The sequence below is a fragment of the Protopterus annectens genome, chromosome 2.part0 (assembly GCF_019279795.1).
Source record: "Protopterus annectens isolate FY-2018-M chromosome 2.part0, PAN1.0, whole genome shotgun sequence".
In the NCBI taxonomy this organism is placed as follows: Eukaryota; Metazoa; Chordata; order Ceratodontiformes; family Protopteridae; genus Protopterus; species Protopterus annectens.
Genome location: NC_056728.1, coordinates 198,533,971 through 198,555,324, shown reverse-complemented (window position 1 = coordinate 198,555,324; position 21,354 = coordinate 198,533,971). Strand labels below are relative to the sequence as shown.

The 21,354-nt window shown below is 41.3% G+C and overlaps 1 protein-coding gene across 4 annotated transcripts in view; it reads left to right on the top strand.

Annotated features, from left to right (window-relative positions):
• Positions 1–21,354, top strand: part of BIN1 (bridging integrator 1) — a 2,421,789-nt gene that overhangs the window by 1,844,520 nt on the left and 555,915 nt on the right. The gene's annotated exons all lie outside the window — the stretch shown is intronic.

Here is a 21,354-nt window from a genome sequence, read left to right as displayed (position 1 = left end):
GTTCAGGCCTCCGGTGGCTGCTACTAGTTCTGTTCTTCGCAGACATGCATGGTTGAAGGATCAGAATTTAGCTGAGCATGTTAAGACCAGGATTTTGGATGCTCCTTTACAGTCTGATGTGTTGTTTGGAATGCCTGTGGAAGCAGTTTTAAAGAAAATGGAGGGACAAAAAAGTCTATGCAGACTGTTAAAGATTTTTGCAGGTGCAGCCTCCGAAGTTAGTAGAAATTGGGCCTGCTAGGGGTGGACATATCCTGGACAGTTCACCTGCTCAGACTTCTGGTGAGGGCAAGCAGAACCAATGACCTGCCTTTTCAGCTGCCAGAGGAAGATTGTCTCTTTCAAAGAAAATTGGGATTTAATCACTCAAGACAGATGGGTGCTGGATATCATTCATCACGGGTACAGATTTTATTTCCACACAATGCCCCTTTCAAAGGCATGCCAGATGTTCCTCCTCCACAAAGAAAAGAGGCTCACAAGCAAGTTTCTCAGTTACTCCAGATAGGGGCTATTCAGCCAGTCCCTGTGTCAGAAAGGCTTCAGATTTTATTGTCGCCTGTTTCTAGTACCAAAGAAGGGGAACACGTGGAGACCAATTTTGGATTTATCTATCCTCAACACTTATCTGGACATTCCCAAGTTCAAGATGTTGACGTTACAGCAACTGTTACCTCTGCTGGGCAAAGATCACTGGATGGTAACTTTGGATCTCAAGGAAGCTTACCTTCATGTGCCCATAAGGCTAAGTTGCAGAAAGTATGAGATTTTCATTATCAGTTCTCTGCATTGCCCTTTGGCTTATCTACAGAGTATTCACAAAAGTTCTGGCTCCAGTGATAGCTTACTTCAGGCTTCAAGGCATTCAAATTTATCCGCCTGATTCTGGCTCCAGAAAAGGAACACCTTCTACAGCATCTGGAATATGTCATAGCAGTGCTAAGATGCCTAAAAGTCCAGTCTAGTACCCTCTCAAGACATGTGCTTTCTGGGTGTGAGACTGAATACAGCAGCCCAGATGGCCTTTTAACCCCGGACAAACAAAAGAGTCTGTCACTTTACTTCCATCACCTATCTCATCAGTCCGACTGCAAGGACAGTCCTTCAAGCATTAGGGTTCATGGCATCTTAGATTTCTGGTGCTTCCAATGCCCAAACTGCATATGAGGAAGCTGCAATGGTATCTCAAAATGTATGGACACAGCACTGCCAAGATTTGGACACTGTCATTCAAATAATACCTTGCCTTCAAAAGGAATTCTTGTGGTGGGCTCAGGAATGTCACCTAAACAAGGGAGCTCATCTAAATGGAAAGTGGATACAAGACAAGTGGCCTGCCAGACTACAGCATCTACATATCAACATGAAGGAGATGTTAGCAGTCCAGTTTTTCCAGGGCAGGTGTTGATTCTGACAGACAACACAACTGTCATGTGGTACATCAACAAGCAAGGGGAACACATTCTTATATCTATGCAGGCAAGCAATGATTTTATGGGAGACTGCGTTAAGCCTGCAACTGACTCTTCAGTAAGGTTTCTGCCAGGAGACAGAACTGAACCCTAGCAGATGTATTAAGCAGACAAATCATGGATGAAACTGGATCTTCATGTATTTCAGAAATTGACAGTGTCATGGGGAACTCCAGACATAGATCTGTTCGCTTCTCCACTAAACCACCAGCTGCCAAAGTATTGCACAAAGGGGTTTCATCACACAGCTTGGAAAGTGGATGCTCTGTCTTTCAGTTGGAAAAACCTTCATGTCTATGCCTTTCCACCTCTACCTCTTCTTCCAAAGGTATTACTAAAGGTCAGACAGGACAGGCCAAGGATGATTTTGATAGCTCCAGATTGGCCTCGCAACACTGGTACCCACTTCTAAGGAGTCTTGTAAAGAAGCCTCCATGGCCTTTACCTCTGATTCCTCATCTGTTATCTCAGAAGGACGGTCATCTGCTCAATGTCAAGCTTCAATCTCTTCATCTCACAGCTTGGCATATTCTGTGTTGAAGCATGGTAGGTCTCAGCTTCCTCAACAAGTTTTAAATGTGATTATGGAAGCTAGAAGGCCTAGTACTAGGAGAGTGTACGCAAAAAATGGAAGAGATTTTTATTTTGGAGTACAGCAAAGAATGGAGATTTCAGAGCCTAATTTGAGTGTGGCTCTTCAATATCTTACTGAATTATTGGACAAAGGTTTGTCTTTCTCTTCCATAAAGATTCATGCTGCAGCAATTTCAGCTCACTATGATTGTGACCCACCTTTGTTTTCATCCTTTGTTCAAGCAGTTTCGAGCTCCTACTCCTGCTTGGGATCTCAATTTTGTGTTGGAAAACTTACTCTACAACCTTTTGAGCCTGCAGCTACTGCTGAATTGAAATACTTGTCATGGAAGACTGCTTTTCTGTTGGCTATTACTTCTGCAAGAAGGGTGTCTGAGTTGCAGGCCCTTATGGCAGTAGAGCCCTTTTGATTTTCCATAAGGACAGGTATATCATTACACTAATCCTTCCTTTATGCCTAAGGTGGTTTCTAGTGTGGCTTTAAACCAAACTATTCATTTGCCTGATCCTCAAAATAAAGGGGAAAAGATTTTGCACACTTTAGATGTACACAGGCAATTATTTGAGCAGGACTAAAGATTTTAGGCAGTCTCAACAGTTACTTGTTTCTTTTGCTTTAAGTTCACAGGGCAAGCCTGTGTCAAAGCAAACTATTTCTAGGTGGATTGGCTTTTGCATTGCATTTTGTTATTCCCATCATGGCAAAGAGGTTCCAGCTGGGATTAGGCCTCATTCCACTAGGGCTACTGCCACTTCAACAGCATTTCTAAGGGGTGGCAACTAAGGATATTCTGGAAGCAGCTACTTGAGTTCAGTGCATACTTTCTCTAGGCATTATCACCTGCCTATATACTCTAAGACTAGAGCTGGTTTTGCCACAGCTGTTTTACAAGGCATGTTGTCAGCTCCTGCTACTTTATAATTTGCCAGCCTCCCTTACCTCTGCTTTGGGATTCTGACTGCAGCAAAGAACATAGTACAGTTTTGTACCTACCATAAATGTAGATGTTCTCCTTCCCCTCTGTGTTTCAGGGTGGTTGTGTAGGTGAGTTTACATGCTTATACTTTTTGTATATATTACTGTATATATTGTAAATGTTTTTTGGTGCAGGTTGTTTTTGGGACTTGTCTTTTTGGGTCTTCTGACATCTGGGGCAAGAAAAGACTGGCCGACTGGGACGCGGACTATACCCAATTGTCAGGACTGCAGCAAGGGAATCCTCGAACATCTACATTTATGGTAGGTACAAAACTGTACTTTTTACCCACTGCTAGTTGCACATGGATAGTCTCTGATGCTTCGTGCTCTGCCACCAACCTGGAGGTGTGGGTATCTTTGACGAATACTGATACTCCCCCTCCTTTTGTGGTACGGTCCAAGTTTTGGGGCTGAAAAGCATGGTATGAGGTATAACCTGGTAGTGCTGGGGTGCTCTCGGGAGCCTTGAACCAGGTTTCTGTTACTGCACAGATATCGATGTTCTCCATGCTAAGGAGAGTTTCGAGTGCATGCATCTTGAGGTTTAGACTTCTGGCGTTGAGTAGCCTTACTCTTAGTTTCTTATCCCTTGTGATACCTATGGAGGTGGGTTTGTCTTTTGAGCCTTGCCTAAAAAAGGCACTATGGGGCTAGCAAGAGCCTTTGCCAATATCCGAAAGCCCAGGGGTGACAGGTGCAAGCCGTCCCTAGCGAAGCATCGTGGCTTGTCGAGCATGTCATCCCAGGCTGACAGACATTGAATCCCCTTTGAATGACACCAGTACTTAAGCCAATTGTTGAAATTGATCATCTTGTCTTCATATTGTGGCATCATTCTTGGTGAGGGTAAGATGCTACTCAAGGTCAGGGTCATACCGGCCTGGGCTACATGCTCAGCGAGCTCCTCTATGTCTCTTTTCATGTAGTCCAGGGAGGTACGTCTCAGGTCATTCACACCAGCATGGACAATGACTGAGTCATATTTGTACTTGCCTTGGAGTGACCTGAGTGCTTGTGTTATGTGGCGGATCCTAGCACCCGACAGGCAGCTCACCGTGATCTTCTCCTTGTTCAGCCTGGTGAGCGGGACGTCAGTGTGCCTGACAATAGAGTCACCTATTACAAGTGTATCAGGTGTGTTGTTTAGCCTTAAAGGCTGTGACTGTTCAGCACACTGGCTTTGTGAGCTATGTGTTGCACATGTTTTGTTTTGGGGTAGCGGTTGCTTGGGTGTCTGCTTTGGAGGTCTCTGCTGCTTAGGCTGATTTTTATTTAGAGCCTCCGAGTATGTTTTTGTGTGTTTATGTGTTTGGTTTGCTGTCGTGGTAGGTCTATGTGAGACTGGAATTGTAGTGAGTGTGGTTTCCTTCTCCTCCTGACTGGTTTTGCCAGTACTGAGTTGAGAGAGCTTAACCACCAGTATGGCTATATGGTTGCATCTCTCACATGTGTTGGAATTTGTTGGGAGGAGGAGAGGGTTGTCTGTGTACATGAGGCAGTTGTAACATTGCCTCAAGATTCCCAGATTCACCAGCTGGACCGGAGAGGAGATTAACAACTGACCTTTGGACATGCTAGAATAGTATTGGGAATTCCTTTATAATTGAAAAAAAAGGGCCAATGGGGAACGAGGTACTCAAGGGGAGTTTGTGAGGGTGTAGTACTTTTAATATTTTAGTGCTGACTTATATAATTGCTTTAGTGAGCAAGTGCCAGGTAACTTAAATGCAATGTGTTACAGGTAACTTAAATGCAAAAATGACAAACAGTAACTTTCTTTCAAGTGAAACAAGGAAATAAGTACAGTAAGCAATGCAGATATCAGTAGGGATCCACAGAAGTGCTGAAAAGTCGCGTTTTAGGTGGAATTAGTGTTTCAGGGAAATAAGCAAACAAACAACAAGAATACAAATAAAGCTAGATTCAGCAGGCCTGGATCTAGTTTATGCTACAGCAAACAAGGTGTACCAATTTCAGTAAGAAACAGTTCAAATATGCAGGCACTATAAGCCTTTAACCAGAAATTCCCAGCTCAGAAGGGCAGAGTCCAACCTTTCCTCCCACAAGAGTGCAGACCACGAACCTTCTTAATGTAAAATAACTGGCCTGAAGCCCAAGTGCTTAAACCAGAACTAATACACTTTTAGAATAACAGACACTGAGCCCTCAATCAGCAGTTCACAACTTAGAAGGATGTAAGCTACCTGTCCTGCCACCACAGTGCAGGCCACAAACCTTCCTAATGTAAAACAACTGGTCTGAAGCCCAAGTGCTTAATCCAAAAGACTTAGAATGATAGCTACACTTTAATCAAGTTGCTACCAAGCAGTAATAAATACAATTGAATACTTTAAAGAATGCCTGGATTAGTTCTCAAGTTATACAAACAAATCTAGATTCAGCAGGCCTGGATCTAGTCTATGCTACAGCAAACAAGGTGTACCAATTTCAATAAGAATCAGTTCAGATATGCAGGCACTCTAAGCCTTTAACCAGAAATTCCCAGCTCAGAAGGGCAGAGTCCAGCCTCTCCTCCCACAAGAGTGCAGACCACGAACCCTTTTAATGTAAAATAACTGGCCTGAAGCCCATATTCCCCTTCCCCTTTATTACTCATGCTTTTTGAATACTATAGTTAGTAGTCCCCTTTTCTCTAAACTCTAGGATGTAATTTCTGTTTTAATACCACTGTTGGTAGTCGTTTCCTTTTCCCTTTATTTTGTATATATATATATATATATATATATATATATATATATATATATATATATGTATAGATATATTAAAAAAATTTCTTCTGTTATATAATTCCTTTCTTTCTGACTTCCTTTCTTCAGACTTAGCTGTTGAACTTGTTTAACATGGCTAACAAAGACAAAGTCCCGGCTGGGTTTAAAAAATGCACCAAGTGTGGTCACAAAATTCCTTTCTCTGATGCACATACCTTATGTGTGCGTTTATATCACGTTATCGAAAGATGAAAATAGTGAACGCTATTTCATCGGCCCCAAAACATCTAAACATGAAAATATTGAACATTCAGAACAACAAATTTTTTCCCATGGAAAAAATTCGCTACTCTGAAACACATACACACAAACACAAGCACATCAAACAAACAGCAACCACACACATGCACTTAAATTCCTACATCTAACGCTACACTAAACGAAACATACACTACTATCTACCCACTTACCTAACCTGCGCCCTAACTCACTTAACCCGCCTCTAACCCTAACGTACAATCGCACACTTACCTGAACCCAACCCGTAACTTTCCATCACACCGCTAAGAATAGCGAAGCCACAGAAATGGCCAACCAAATTCTTTCCCGAGGAAAGAATTTGCTGTTCGGCAACTTCACTATTCTTAGCATTCGCTGAATAGTGTTCGATATCAGAACATTTGAAGCTTTAATACTTCGATGTTCTGATATAGACCCATATATGTATAGTGCTTAGGACCATACCACCTCTAGGAGGACTACCCAGTTTGCCACTCCTTCAACCCAAGAGCTGTAGATGAGTATAAGAATAAACTTATTCTAAAAGGATTACTCATTTCCTCTTTTTCTGAGGCGTTATGTGTAGCTTCCCCTATAAAATCGAAAAAGACTTAATCTCTTTCTCCAAGTACTTCTTCAGCCTCAACAAAATCTTCGGAGAGTGCTAAGAAAAAGCCTCTTTCAGATTCAAGTGACTCCTGGGATCCTAATAAGAAAACTTCTAAATTGTCTGATCCAACTTCATACTCTGATACAAAGCAAAATAAAAAAGGACTTTTGAATCCGATCTCATTTTCGGATCCAAAGCTGAAGAGACCTAAGGACCTGTTGGCTCAGACTTTTTCAGATCCAACTCAAACCCATCAGATTCGACTTTTGATTCAAAACCCCTCCCAAGAAATAGAAACTCTGCTTCAGTGGACCCTGTTCCTTCCAGGGTCCCTTTTCCTTTTTGGAGTGGCCTAGGTCTCCTTCCATAGTGTTGACACAGTCTTCCAGGAGTCTTACGGAAGAAGATGTGGAGAGGTTAGAGAGAAGGTTTCTGTTGGACCAGAGCATGTCAAACATTCTGTCAGCTTCTACCCCTGTGGGTCAGGAGATCCGATGTTCCACTACACCCCCTTTGCAAGTTCCTCCTCTTACTACCTACTTGGTCTTGGAGTCTTTGGATCTGAGTTGTGTGGATCTGAAGCTTGCTGTGTGCTTTTCGGTTCCATCAGATCTGGAGAGCTGTTGGAGCTGGGGTTTCCTTGTCAGGTCTGGTGTGTTGCAGTTGACTCTGAAGTTTCAAAGCCATTTCTACACCTCGGGGCCTTGGCATGGGTTAGCTTGGCTCCAGCTTTATCCATGGAGGATTCTACTCGGAACAGGGAGGGACTTCGGTCCCAATACTTGCCCTTTTGGACCCAGCATCCTATTCCTCTCGTGGGGTGCTGCCTGTCTGCCTTTCAGGTCATGGAGAGAGCCTTGTCTGCTTCCATGACAAAGATGGTTCCCTTTCCCTCGGTTCCTCAGTCTTCAGGCTTGCCATCTGTTCAGTTGGAGTCTCATCTCTCCTCTCCACATGGACAGCTGGTACTGAAACCCCAGGCTTCTCAGCATTGTGTTCTGACCTCTTCTGATGCCTCTCCAGAGCATCCCATGGAGGAGGTCCCTAAGAAGAGAAGTGCAAGAGGAAGCACTTCGACTTCCCAGAGGAGTCTGTCACAGAAGATACAGTCTTTGATAAAGGTGAAGGGTCCCCTGGTCACTTCCTAAAGATGTCTAGTTTGGAGACATCCTTGAAATCCTAAAGCAGAGAGGTAGCTGAAAGTCCAGCAACCCTTTGTCAAAGCAGTCTGTATTCCTGGAGGCTTTTCTGGGTGTCCAAGCCAGCCAGTGAGCTCATAGAGTAGTTCTGTCGGCAGGCATGGAAGGCCTCAGACATCACTGAAACAATCCCTAGGACATATGCTAAAATTATGACAGCACCATTAGACAAGAAGTTCTCGGTAAAAAGGGTGTCTGTTGATACCATGGTTGGGGCAGCGGCCACTAAAAAGGAACTTGCTGAAGAGAGTTCCACTGTCCTTCCATCATACAAGGGGTCTCAGGCAATGGACAGGTTTGGAAAGTGTGTCTATGCTTCAGTGACCTTTGCTTTAAGGTCTCTGAACTATTTGGCATATTTTACCAGGTTACAGAAAGACCTGATTATGGAACTCCCAGATACCCTTTTAGGATCCATTTCTGATGAGGTACAGGCATCTGTGACTTCTCATTTGGCTACCCTGCAATCAGTTTCCAATTCTTCCATGAGGCTAATTTTGCACATAGCCAAAGGAACTCAAGGGCATTGGTTTCTTGCATTTCCATAAGGAGGCATGCCTGGGTACTCTTATGCGATTCTACGGAGCCCTTCATTTCTTAATTCGTCCGTAGTCTTTTTGACCGCACATCTTTGTTTGTCCCCAAAGTTAAAGATATGTTATTCAGGTGTGAAAAGATGGAAAGACCCTGTCTGCCGTGGGCGTACATTTTTCCATGCCGCAAAGCTCTTCCTGCAGAAATCAACTAGGTACTTCGAAAATGTGGTTCAAGAAGACCTAGGTCCCTTTACAGGACACATGTAGAGGAAGCTCCCTCAGGGGTAGAGGAGGATCTCCAATGGTAGACGCCGCCCTCACGGCAGAGGTGGCCTGCAAAACCAAGTGTCCAAAGATTCCTTCTTCAATAGACCCTTCCAGCACTACTGAAAGGAGGCCTGATTGTCCCCCTGTGATGGCAATTGGGAGTAATTTATCCTTGCACCAGAGAGCCTGGCTAGAGATAACAGATACTAGGGTGCAGAGGATCATTTCCAGGGGTTACATAATACCCCTTTCCTTTCACCTCCATTTTCAAGAAAAATCCTTAATTTTCCACCCAGTCAGAGGGAGCAAGCATCATTTCAAATGAAAAACTACTATAAAAAAGAGTCATCGAAGAGGTCCCACTAGACCTGGTAGAATTTGGAGCTTACTCAAGCTTCTTTTTAGTGTCAAAGAAAACAGGGGACTAGAGACAAATCTTGGTTCTTAGCAACTTAAATAAATCAGTTTCATGCACCAAGTTTGGGATGGTCAGGGTTCAGTCCATTCTCCCATTTCTGGGAAAGGATGATTGTATGTGCTCGTTAGACCATCAGGATGCATACTATCATGTAAAGATGAACAGACAATCCAGAAGGTACTTATGCTTCCAGCTGGAAGCCAGTCATTATCATTTCAAAGTTCTGCCCTTTGGTCTCACCACAGCCCACAGAGTGTTCACCAAATGTATGGCAGTAGTGGGAGCTCATTTGAGACTGCAAGGATTCAGGGTGTTTCCATATTTAGATGACTGGCATATTACCGCCCTGACTAGGCATCAAGTAATAGAGGAAAGAGATCAGGTTCCCAGACATGTTCATCTGGGAATAGCCATAAACTAGGAAAAATCTCATTTGGAACCTACTCAAAATTTGGAATTTATAGTAGCACTATTCAACACAAAGTCAATGATAGCTTCAGTGCCACGTTTAAGAGTTCAGACCTTAAGAAGACAGGTCAGGAAAATAATCTGCAATAACAAGGTTTGAGCCCACTTGGTCCTTCAGGCTCTAGTATCAATGGCAGTGGCAATAACTCGAGCACTTTTAGCCAGATTTTACATGAGAGTTCTACAGTGGATGCTAGCCATGCAGTGATCAATTTCTTATCAACCTATGTCAACCCTGATACGTATTGCTCAGATTTGCAAGAGAGATCTCAGACAGTGGATTCAATCACAGCGGGTTCTACAAGGCTATCCATTCATTCCACCTCAGCCCAAAACCATAGTGACCACGGATGCTTCTTAGTTAGGGTGGGAGGGCATTACCTGGGGAAAACAGTCCAAGGCAGTTGGTCTCCTGAAGAGGCCAGTTTGCATATCAGTGTCCTAGAGATCAGAGCAGTGCTTTTAGCATTGCAGGTCTTTCAAGAAGTTCTCCCTTCGAGGAAGATTGCAATTCAAATGGACAAATTGACAGTAGTTTGGTACATCAACAAACAAGGAGAGACCATATCTTACCTCTTGTGTCAGGAAGCTCTCAGAGTGTGTCAATGGGTGATCTCATCCAACCACTTTCTCATCGCAAGGCACATTCTGGGGAAGCTCAGTGTGATAGCAGACAAGTTGAGCAGGTGTATTCTTCTCCCTCACAAGAACATGACAGAAAGGATTTTTCATCAGTGAGATCAGCCTTAATGCAACCTTTTTGCTTCCCTCTAAACAACAAATGCAGCAGCTACTTTACCCTGATCCCCCTACAGTGGGAGTTACTGAAGGATGCTCTCCTTCATGATTGGCCCCCTGGTCTGTTTTCTGCCTATCCACCAATCCCGCTGATTTCCAAATTCATGCAGAAAGCTGCCATGTTGAAGAACAAAGTTATTCTCATTGCACCTCTTTGACCTTGACAGATTTAGTTCTCCTTCATTTGGCCTTACTTACTCCACCAACCATGGATTCGGGATCCATCTCCAGACCTCCTGTCTTATCTGAGAGATATGATCCATCCAGATATACCAAACTCTCGGGCTGATTGCCTGGCTTCTTCAGTTCCATTAATATAGCCAGACAACCTATGCTGTCTTCCCCAGTCCATTTGATAGTTTTATCTTCCCATAAACCATCTACTTGTAAACTCTACTCCAGTAAATAGAGAAGATTTGCTTGCTGGGCAAGTTAAAATGATGTATATCCCTTTTCGGCTCCATTGCATAGTATCCTTAAATTTTTAGCTTTACTTTTTAAAGAAGGAACTAGCTCCTCTACAGTTAAAGTACAGTTGTCAACAATATCAAATTTTCACATGGGATTTGAAGGTGCTTCTGTTGCCTCCCATAGACTATGCAAAACCTTTTTGTGAGGCACTCTTCTTCTGAGGCCTCCTTTTAGAAACCCTACTCCCACATGAGACCTCACTCTGGTACTGCAACAACTTACTCAGCTCCTCTTTGAGCCTGCAACTAAATGTGACCTTAAGTATCTTTCTTGGAAAACAATTTTTCTAGTAGCCATTACTTTTGCCAGAAGAATTTCAAAGATTTAGAACTTGTCTTTGAAACTGTCTTACATGGTCTTTCAGAAAGATGGGGTCACTTTACAAACTAACACTTTTTTTCACCCTAAAGTGGTTTTAGAGGCTAATATTAATCAATCTATTAATTTACCAGAATTCTTCTCCACATTTACTAACAAAGTTGAATACACATTACATTTATTGGATATCCATAGGCATTTGTTGTTTAGGAGGAATTGATTTTTTACCTGTAGAGAACGGAAATTGTTAGGAAGACTGAGCAATTATTTGTTTCTTTTTCTGAAATAAAGCTAGGAAGAACTGTTGCCAAAATAACTCTAGCCAGATGGCTGACTGAGTATATTTCTTATATATAGAAAATTGAGCATTACCATTTCAAAACCATTACACTTTCATTCAACTAGAGCCATGGCTATTTTATTAGTCTTCCAATCTAGAGCTTCCATGGATGATATTTGTGCTGCAGGAACTTGGGCTATCCACCATACCTTTGTTACTCATTACAAATTGGATATGGTCTCCAGAGTTAGGGCATCATTTGGTTCAGTGGTGCTCAGGAATATCCTACTTTGAGTCCACTCAGGGATTTAGGTAGCTGTTGACTGTAGAATCTGTGGGTGGGTTGTACCTCTAAGAAGAAGTTCCAAGGACAGCATGTGCATATAAATAGCAAGCATATGCTAGCTTCAGTGCCATTTTGAGAGTGCAACCAGAGTGTGAGCATGTATGAAAGAGGTAGTCAGTCTGTTTATAAGTTTATCTAAGTTAAAGGCAGTAAGTCTCAGTCCTGATTTGCTTGTACCTAATAAAAGTGCTTGAACAGTACCCACAAATATTTGTCTGTTTTATCCTGACCAGATGAGCGACATGGTGTCAGAACCGGTATTTCAGAGACTGCTTTTCAGAGCTACAAGATGCAGAGTTAACAGTGAAGGTAAATTAAGAGAACAGAGAGCAAAAAAAAGGTCAGAAACAAGCTGAAGGTAATGAAAACTTGCATGAATGATTCATTTTACTAAAAAGATAAAACTGAGCATTACAAGGGCACATAATGCATTATTAAGCAAATGAATGCCACAGAAACATTTATTAAGCAAACGAAAGGCACAGAAAGTTTATTAATTAAACAAAATGTTTGAAGTTGAGATATTTGATAAGACGATTATTAGAAAAGCACATAAGAGGTTCAGAGTCACCTCAGAATTGCAAAACAAGCACATTTAAAGTAAAACAAGCATGTTTAGAGTAAAACGAGCACAAGAAAAGAGATTAAATGGGCAAAATGGGTATAATAAAGAGCAGGATGGGCACATTAAGCATAAATAAAGCAAGCCAGCTGTTTGTTTTCACAAATTACCATGTTTTCGCATAAACTACTGTTTCATTTTGATTGAAGCTGTTCAAGGCATAACTATTGTTATTCGAACTATCGTAAAATGTGTAAAAGTGTTTACAGTATATGTTTATTACTGTGCATTTATTCCAAAGGGTTTCTTGTGTGCAGAGTGCAGGTATTTCATGAAGTGCAGTCAAAATACTGCCATTTCAAAAAGTGTCTTGTGCTGGGTGTGTCTGTTCGCAAAGAGCCACCATTACAGAGTGTTTCTTGCACTGTAGAGAGTTATTTCACAAAGTACATCCATTTTGGAAGAGTTTCAGTGTGCTGTGTACTGTTTATTTGTAAAATGTAGTTACTTCAAAATGTTTCTTACTCTGAGCTTCTTTTGCTGCCCAGTTTATTTGCACAGTGCAGTTATTTTGAAATGTTTCTTACACTGATAAGAGGTGATTTATCGAATACAATAATTTCAGGAGTGTTCTTGTGCCACCGAAACTTATTTTGCAAAGTTTAGTTATTCAGAGGCTAATTGTACTATTAGGCATAGTTACAAGTGCTGGCGTAAATTTCTGGCATATATGTGTATGTGTCTGTTTTCTTGCATACTTTCAGAAGCCTTCACTGATGTCTTAGAGGCATTTTGTAGACCAGGTCCACTTGTATTTGATCAGAATATTGCAGAGGATTGGAGAATATTTGAGCAAGAGTATGATATTTTCAGACAAGCAGCTTATTTTGACAAAGATGCACGCACCAGGGGATTCATTTTGCTAAACCTAGCTGGGTCAGAGGCCATTGAAAGAGAGTGTTCATTTGTGTGTGCACCAGCAGTATATGAAGGAGAGGGTGAAAACCATCATATTGTTCTACAAGCTGAATCAGGGAAACCCCTGAGTGTTTGAAACACAAATTCAGAGAAATGTGCAACCCCCAGACAAATGTTACATTAGAGAGGCATTTGTTTTACACAAGAGATCAAAAGGCAGGAGAAACTTTTGCAGCTTATATTTAATTGAGAAACAAAGCTAAAACGTGCAGGTTTGATGATTTTTAAAAGATGAGTTAATAAGGAGCAGGCTTGTGTGTAGTATTAATAGTGCTGCAGTGAGAAAGATTTTGCTTTGTGACAGTGATTTAATGCTGAATAAAGCTATAGAGATTTGCCAAATCCATGAAGTTACAGAAAGGCACACAAGTATGCATACAAGTGATAGCAGCATGGTTTCAGCAGGCTCCATAGCAAATGTAGACAGCATGTAGCATGTGGCTAGCAGAAACAGGCCTAAGCACATGGCAGCTGCAGCCCCTGTGGGCGTGACAAGAAACACCTGTAGTCTTCCAGCAAGTTCTAAGACCTGTTCAGTTAAAGGAGTTTGCTCAATGCAGTAGAAGAGTTAATTGATATTGTACTTTCCAACAACTTTTTTATTTTTAACGTCAAGATCTATTTACAAAAACATGGAGTTGCTATGGGCTCCCCTTGCGGAGCGAGCTTGGCGAACATGTTTGTGGCTCAATGGGAAGAATAGTTTGTATTCAATAAGTCTGAAATTTACACTTCCTTCACTTTTTATACCAGATTTTTAGACGACATCTTTGTGATTTTTAAAGGAAATGAATCACAAGCTAAACAAATGATAGATTACTTTAACTCTACTACACCATTTTTTAAATTTACTTACACTTTTCATACTACTAGTATTGACTATTTGGACGTGAATATCAAAAAAGATATAGTAAATAGAAGATATGTTTCCAAAATGTATAGAAAACCTACATATTGCAACTCCTATTTACATTTTTTCTAGTGCACACCCTTACAGGCAAAAACATTCAATAGTGAAAGGTCAACTCATTAGAGCCGCAAGGATGTGTACTAATGAAGATGACTTTAATTCTGAATGTCAACTCCTAAGAGACATGTTTTGCAATAGAGGTATAGTTCAACCACTCTTGACCTCATCTTCCGTTGTCATTGATGTTAACCTGGTAGAGTCACCTCCTAGCCAGGTTGCCATTCGAACTACACATTCACCAAACAGTGACTTGGTTACCTTTATAAAACCTTCAATGACTCAGCAAACTAGGGAGACCTCTTTATGCAATACTTTTATAACCACCTTTAGTAAAGACAGTGACCAACTTAGATTAATTCTCCACAAAAATTGGAGTTTCCTTTATAAGGACTCTTCCCTAGTCGACAGAATTGGCCAGTCACCCAGTATTGTTTATAGAAGAGGTACTAATTTAAAAAGTTTTTTTGAAATTAAAAGCACTAAACCTACTTCTAGACTTACTGGAACCTTTATGTGTGGGGCATGTAGGATGTGTAAATACGTAAAAACAGGTAATTCTTTTAGAGTACTGAATACATGTAAATTTTACATCAACCATAAGTTGAATTGTGAGGCCAAGAGTGTTGTTTACTTAGCTTCCTGTACCTTATGTCTGGCTTTCTATATAGGGAAAATGGACAGGAAGCTTCGTGAGAGAATTTACGAACACTCTTATGCGATTAGCAAAAACAAAACAGAAAATGCATTAGCAAAACATGTTTCATTAAATGGTGGACATAGTTTCACATTCCAAGCTATTGATCAAGTACTTCCTGACGTTAGAGGTGGCCCATATCCAGAACTATTAGAGGTACGAGAACTAGAATGGCAGTTAGCACTTAATGCTTTCTGCTTGCCTGGTTTGAATGAGAATTGTAATATTTCATGTTTGCTTAAATTAAGAAATCTTACACGATAGTGTGTTTTTAACTTTTTACTAATGACATTAACATAATCCTTGTATATTGTATACTGATTGTATACACACTTTTTATTTGAGGTAGTATGTAAGTTTTAAGACTTACTTTAATAGTGTTTGAATTATTGTGCTTTGCACCTTTAATTCATTGCTGCTATTAGTCACATGACTTCATGCTACATGGTTTAAATGCTGTAGAAACTGTGTAACTGCTGTTTGTCTGTGTGTCTGAAGAAGTTACTTTACTTAAAGTGATGAAAACATGAGAAAAAGTTTTATTAAATTGACTTTACGTTAAAAGAAAGTGTATTTTGGGATTAACATATTTTTCTGCTGGCTACTGTTGGGTTCCTGTTCTGTTTCTTCCGCCCAGTTTATTTGTTTGTTCTAAAATTAGAATATGCATTGACCCAAGAGATTTGAATAAAGTATTGAAGAGACCTCATCATTCTATGATAACAGTTGAGGAAGTGACAGCCCTAATACCGAATGCCACTGTTTTGGCTGTAATGGATGCAAAAAGTTCATTTTGGCAAGTGATGCTTGATTGCAAATCTTCACTACTGACTATATTCAGTACCCCATTTGGAAGATATAGATTTCTCAGGATGCCATTTGGAATAAATTCTGCAGGTGAAGTCTTTCAGTGTGCAATGGAGCAAATTTTTACAGGTTGTCCCTGTGCTATAACATGTAGATGATTTATTGGTCAGAGGCAGTGCATGACGGACATCTCAGGAAAGTTCTAGACAGAGCACGTGAAGTAAACTTAAAGCTCAGTCCTCTGAAGTGCAAATTCAGACTACCAGATGTTACACATGTAGATCATTTGTTTACTAGCACTGGCTTATGACCAGACCCATCTAAACAAGCAGCCATTCTTGAGATGCCAGCACCAGATAGTGTTCAAGCTCTACAATATTTTCTTGGTATGGTCAATTATTTAGGCAAGTTTATGCCAGAGTTCAGTGAGGTGACAGCACCTTTAAGAGAACTTATGAGCAAAAATGTTGCATGGTCTTTGTTAGAACAGCACCAGAGAGCATTTGAAAACTTTAGGCAGAAAATTGACACTCCACTTACATTAAGATACTACGATGTCAATAAACCAGTCATTCTTTCCTGTGATGCTTCAAAATTTGGTCTTGGCGCACTTATTCTTCCAGAGGGCAGACCAGTAGCCTATGCATCTAGAACCCAAACTGAAATGCAATATGTTCAAATTGAGAAAGAACTTTTTTCAATTGTGTTTGCATGTTTGAAGTTTCATGAGTATGTTTATGGTTGAGCTATCTAGATTGAAACTGATCATCAACCTCTAATCACTGTTTTAAAGAAACCAATGCATTCCACTCCAGCAAGATTAGAAAGAATGATGCTCAAATTGCAAAAGTACAACTTCAAAATGGTCTATACAAAAGGCAAACTTTTTTATCTGGCTAAAACCGTATCCACATCGCCCAGAACTACAATGGAACAGCTTGACGCACAGAATTTTGACTTTGATGTCATGAAAGTGCATAATTTTTCTACCATGAGGCTTGAGCTGAGAAGATCATACAAAGCCTGGTTCAATTTTACAAAAGCTCACCCACTACATCAGTGTTGGATCGCTATCAAAGCAATCTAGTGTGCCGCCTGAAGTGCAACCTTGTTGGAAGATAGGATTATTTTCTGTTTTTGTTTCCTTACAACATGAATTGATTCAGATTTTTCATTGTGTCACCCAGGTTTCGAATCTACCAAAAGAAGGGCGAGAGGACTAGTATTTTGGCCTTCTCTAGCAAAAGACATTGACAAAGTACTTTCGTCTTGTTCAGTATGCAGTAGTACTAAACCGCATTTCCAAAGAGAATCACTCAACTATGTCAAGTTCCTGAATTACCTTGGTCAACAGCAGCCACTGACATATTCGAGTGGAACAGTCAGGATTGCTTAGTGTTGGTAGACTCTTATTCGAACTGATTTGAGACTGATTTACTACCTAACCTAACACCCACTGCTGTAATCACCAAGATGAAATGTAATTTCTCAGTCCAGTGAAGTCCACAGAAGCTTATCTCTGACAATGGTACCAAATTTACCAGTCAGTTTTTCAGAAATTTGCAAAAGAATTAGACTTTGTACATGTTACTAGTAGTCCTGAATACTCATAGTCAAATGGACTAGCTGAACGTGTGCAGTACAGAGTGCTAAGCAATTACTAGAGAAGTCAAAGCATGACAATACCGATGTCTTTTTGAATTTACTCAGTCTCAGAAACATACCCCATGACGAATTGCTTGGCTCGCCTGCTCAGAGACTTCTGTTTAGGCAAACCAGAACAACCTTGCCTATTAATTCAAATTGGTTGAGGCCTAAATATAAAAACAACAGAACAATCAAAGCCCAACTATTCAAAAAGCATTCCTTGCAGAAGTGAAGCTATGGTAAATCGAGTAGATTTCTTCATCCATTAAAAGGAGAGACAGTAAGGATAAAAACAGCGAAAGGTTTTGACCGGATTGGTCCAAGTAACAGGTATATGTATTGAGCCAAGATCCTACTTTGTAGAATCTGAGGGTGTGGAATACAGGAGAAATCGCAGACATCATCTTTCTGTGTCAGAACCGATATTGCAGCATTTTTCCTGTGATACAGACTCTAGACCTCAGAGCAATCCAGACAATGTTCCTGCTGCAGAATGTATCTCAACTCCTACTTCTGTTCCTGATGATGTTCCTGATGTCCCCAAAGTTGAACATTCAGCAGAGATGGTCCCAGTTGCTAGACCTAATTCTAAATTCTATGTCACATGATTTGGTCATATCTCCAGATCTAGTGTGAAATACACAGCAACCTGGACCTAATTGTCTACATGTATTTAGTACTGTGTAATTGCATGTCAAGGATTTATTTTGTATCAAATTGCATTTCAGTCAATGTCGTCAGTGATGCATCACTCGTTTCTCAAAGAGGGAGGATGTAGAATATGTGTGTGTGTGTGTGTGTTGTACCTTTAAGAAGCATTTCCAAGTAGAGCATGTGGATAGAAATAGCAAGCACATGCTAGCTTCAGTGTCATTTTGAGAGTGCAGCTAGTGTGTGAGCATGTATGAGAGAGACAGTCAGTTTGTTCATAAGTTACTAAACCTCAATCCTGATGTGTTTGTACATAATAAAGCTGCTTGAGCCAACTTCATGCTTCTTAAGACAGAAGTAGCGAACTTCATGACACCCATGCAGATGGACAATACAGTTACAACTGCTGAATCCTACACAAATGCACTCTATAAGCACCTACATGAGTGCATGGATCGTGCTAATCCAAACAGAACCAAGATGGTATCCTCCAAAAAATAGAAGCCAGTCTGGTAGTCCCCTGCCATAAACAAACTGTACAACAGAAGGAAGAAACTGTTGCAAAAGAGAGTAAAATCCCATGAGTGGAGGAGTTCCCTGGTTAGTCTCAGTAAGAAGCTGAGATCCCTTATAAGATCCTCCAAAGCTAGCTACGAAAACAAAATCGCCACTGATTCTAAGGGCAACCACAAAGCATTCTATAGCTATGTCAAGAATATCAATGGCAACACCCAGATCTGCTCTGAGTTACAGCACAATGGCAGGAAATTTACAGAACCAACTGATATTGCCAACATCCTGGCAGATAGGTTCAGTGCTAACGTTATCCCCCTCTTGCCCCCTAAAGGGCCCATATCTATACAGGAAGAATATAGAGTCCCTGTAATCACATCTATGCAAGTAAAAGCTGCACTCTCTAAAACCAAAAACACAGCATCCATAGGACCGGACAACATTCCAGGCTGCGTTTTACATGAACTTCAGAACGAACTGGCTCCCCACCTAAGCACCATGTTCAGTCATAGTCTCACGTCAGGCTTTGTGCCCACTGAATGGCACACAGCAACAGTTATCCCACTCCACAAAGGGGAAGCCACCACTAATCGTGGGAATTATTGCCCTATTAGCCTGACAAGCCTGGTCTGCAAGACCATGGAACGTATCATCATGGAACTCATAAACAAAGACATTGGTAACCTCCAACCTCTGGACCCCACCCAGTTCGGGTTTGTGAAAGGCATATCATGCCTTCTGAACCTAATCGACTTCTTTGAGGCAGTCACTAAAGCCGTAGACGAGGGTAAGGTGGTTCACACAGCCTGTCTTGACCTCACCAAGGCTTTCGACACCATCCTCCATTCTGGAATTATAGCTAAACTCACTAAACTAGGTATAAATCCCTACATCACAAGATGGGTTGCCAACTGGCTCACTGACAGAACCCACAGTGTAAAAGTTGCAGACTCCAAATCTGACTTTGAACCAGTGACAAGTGGAGTACCACAGGATTCAGTCCTGGGACCTCTCCTGTTTGGTATCTGAAGTACAGGCTAACACAGAAGGCCTCTGGCTAACGAAGTTCGTAGATGACTGAAAACTAAGAGCCATAGTTGAGTCCCCAAATGATGTGGACATCCTACAGAAGGGCACCAAGCATAAAACGTAACCGTCCAGAACAAGAATGCAGCCAAAAATACGTGAATAGCAAAAAATAAATGTATTACTCAGGACAAAACAGATTTAGTGTCATGCTTTCGTAAAAACTTCATCAGAATCATGAATTGAATCTCAGCACCACTTTTGAAATATCCAAACCACCAGTTCATATTGGCCAATAAAATTTTGCTATTCACGTATTTTTGGCTGCATTCTTGTCCTGGACTGCTTACATTTTGTGCTTGATGCTATTCTTTATCCTTCCTGTGGTATCCTACAGAAGGGCCTCACTGAGACAGATGCCTGGTGTCAGAGGCATGGCCTCAAGCTCAATGCCAAAAGGTGCATTGTCATCCCCTTTGGTAAAAACTCTTTACATATGAACTACCACATAAACGTCAGTCTACTTAATGCCAAATGTGTGATAAGAGACCTTGGGACCCAGGTGGATAGTAGTCTCTCTTTTGATAATCAAATCGCCACAGTAATCAAGAAATCCTTCTATGTGGCACACTTCATCACAAAAGGGTTTTCATCCAGGATAAAGGAGGTCATTATTCCCCTCTACTCGGCACTCATTAGACCCATTATAGATAGAGTACAATGCCCCTTTTGGAATGTACCTCACAAGACCTCTGCAGCAGTTGGAAAGGCCACAGAAGTACCTCACAAGGAGAATTATTGGGCTCAAACAGATGCCCTACACTGATTGTCTCAAAAAACTCTAGCTGTACTCTGTAGCATATTGCCTACTCCGAGGAGATCTCTGCCTAGCATATAAAGCTATGTTAAACCCAGAGCTGTTGGACATGCTACACCTAAAGAAATCCCAATCCCTCTGAGCTACATGCTCTAGGGACCTAAACCTTGTCACCACAATAAACAGAACATGCTGGAGGGATAGATTCTTGCCCCAGAGACTTCCTATACTCTGGAACAAGCTACCCATCTATGTCAAGCAAAGTTCCTCATTAGCACTCTTCAAGAAAAATCTTGATGAGTGGATGGGAAATAGGAAATACACCCCGAGGATCACTTCTGTGGCTCTGCTCGATTGGGACACAGGAAATTAACTTTCTTGGGTGGCGTAAGCCAGGGAACCTGGTTGACCAGGCTTACTTAGGCCCTTGGACCGATAGCCTAGTACCTACCTATGAACCTGTGAACAGAACCCACAAATGTTCGTCTGTTTTATCCTGACCAGATGAGCGACTGGGACTCTGTCCCATAGGTTGAGGACAGAATGAAAATGGACAACATCAGATAAAGAAGTTATGTACTGACCATGATGTTACATCTGTGTTGCCCATTTTCATTCTTCCTCAACTCTTTTCCCACCAACAACAGTGTTTTAAAAACTCCTGAAAAAGCAAATGTTTTTAAGTATGTCTTTCCTTGGTACATAGCTCCAGATATAGTCTCTTCTGTGTGTAACTGCAATACTTCTTTCTGCTGTTAGTAGCAAACAAGATCTTAGGTACTTGGGTTGGTGCATTGTGGGTAAGGGAGTAGCTCAAGAGTTTTCTTGTTGCTGCAAGCTTTTGCAATGCCTGAGTCAGATCTGAGGGATCAGATCCGAACCCGTAAGCTGATGAAGAATGAAAATGGACAACACAGATGGAACG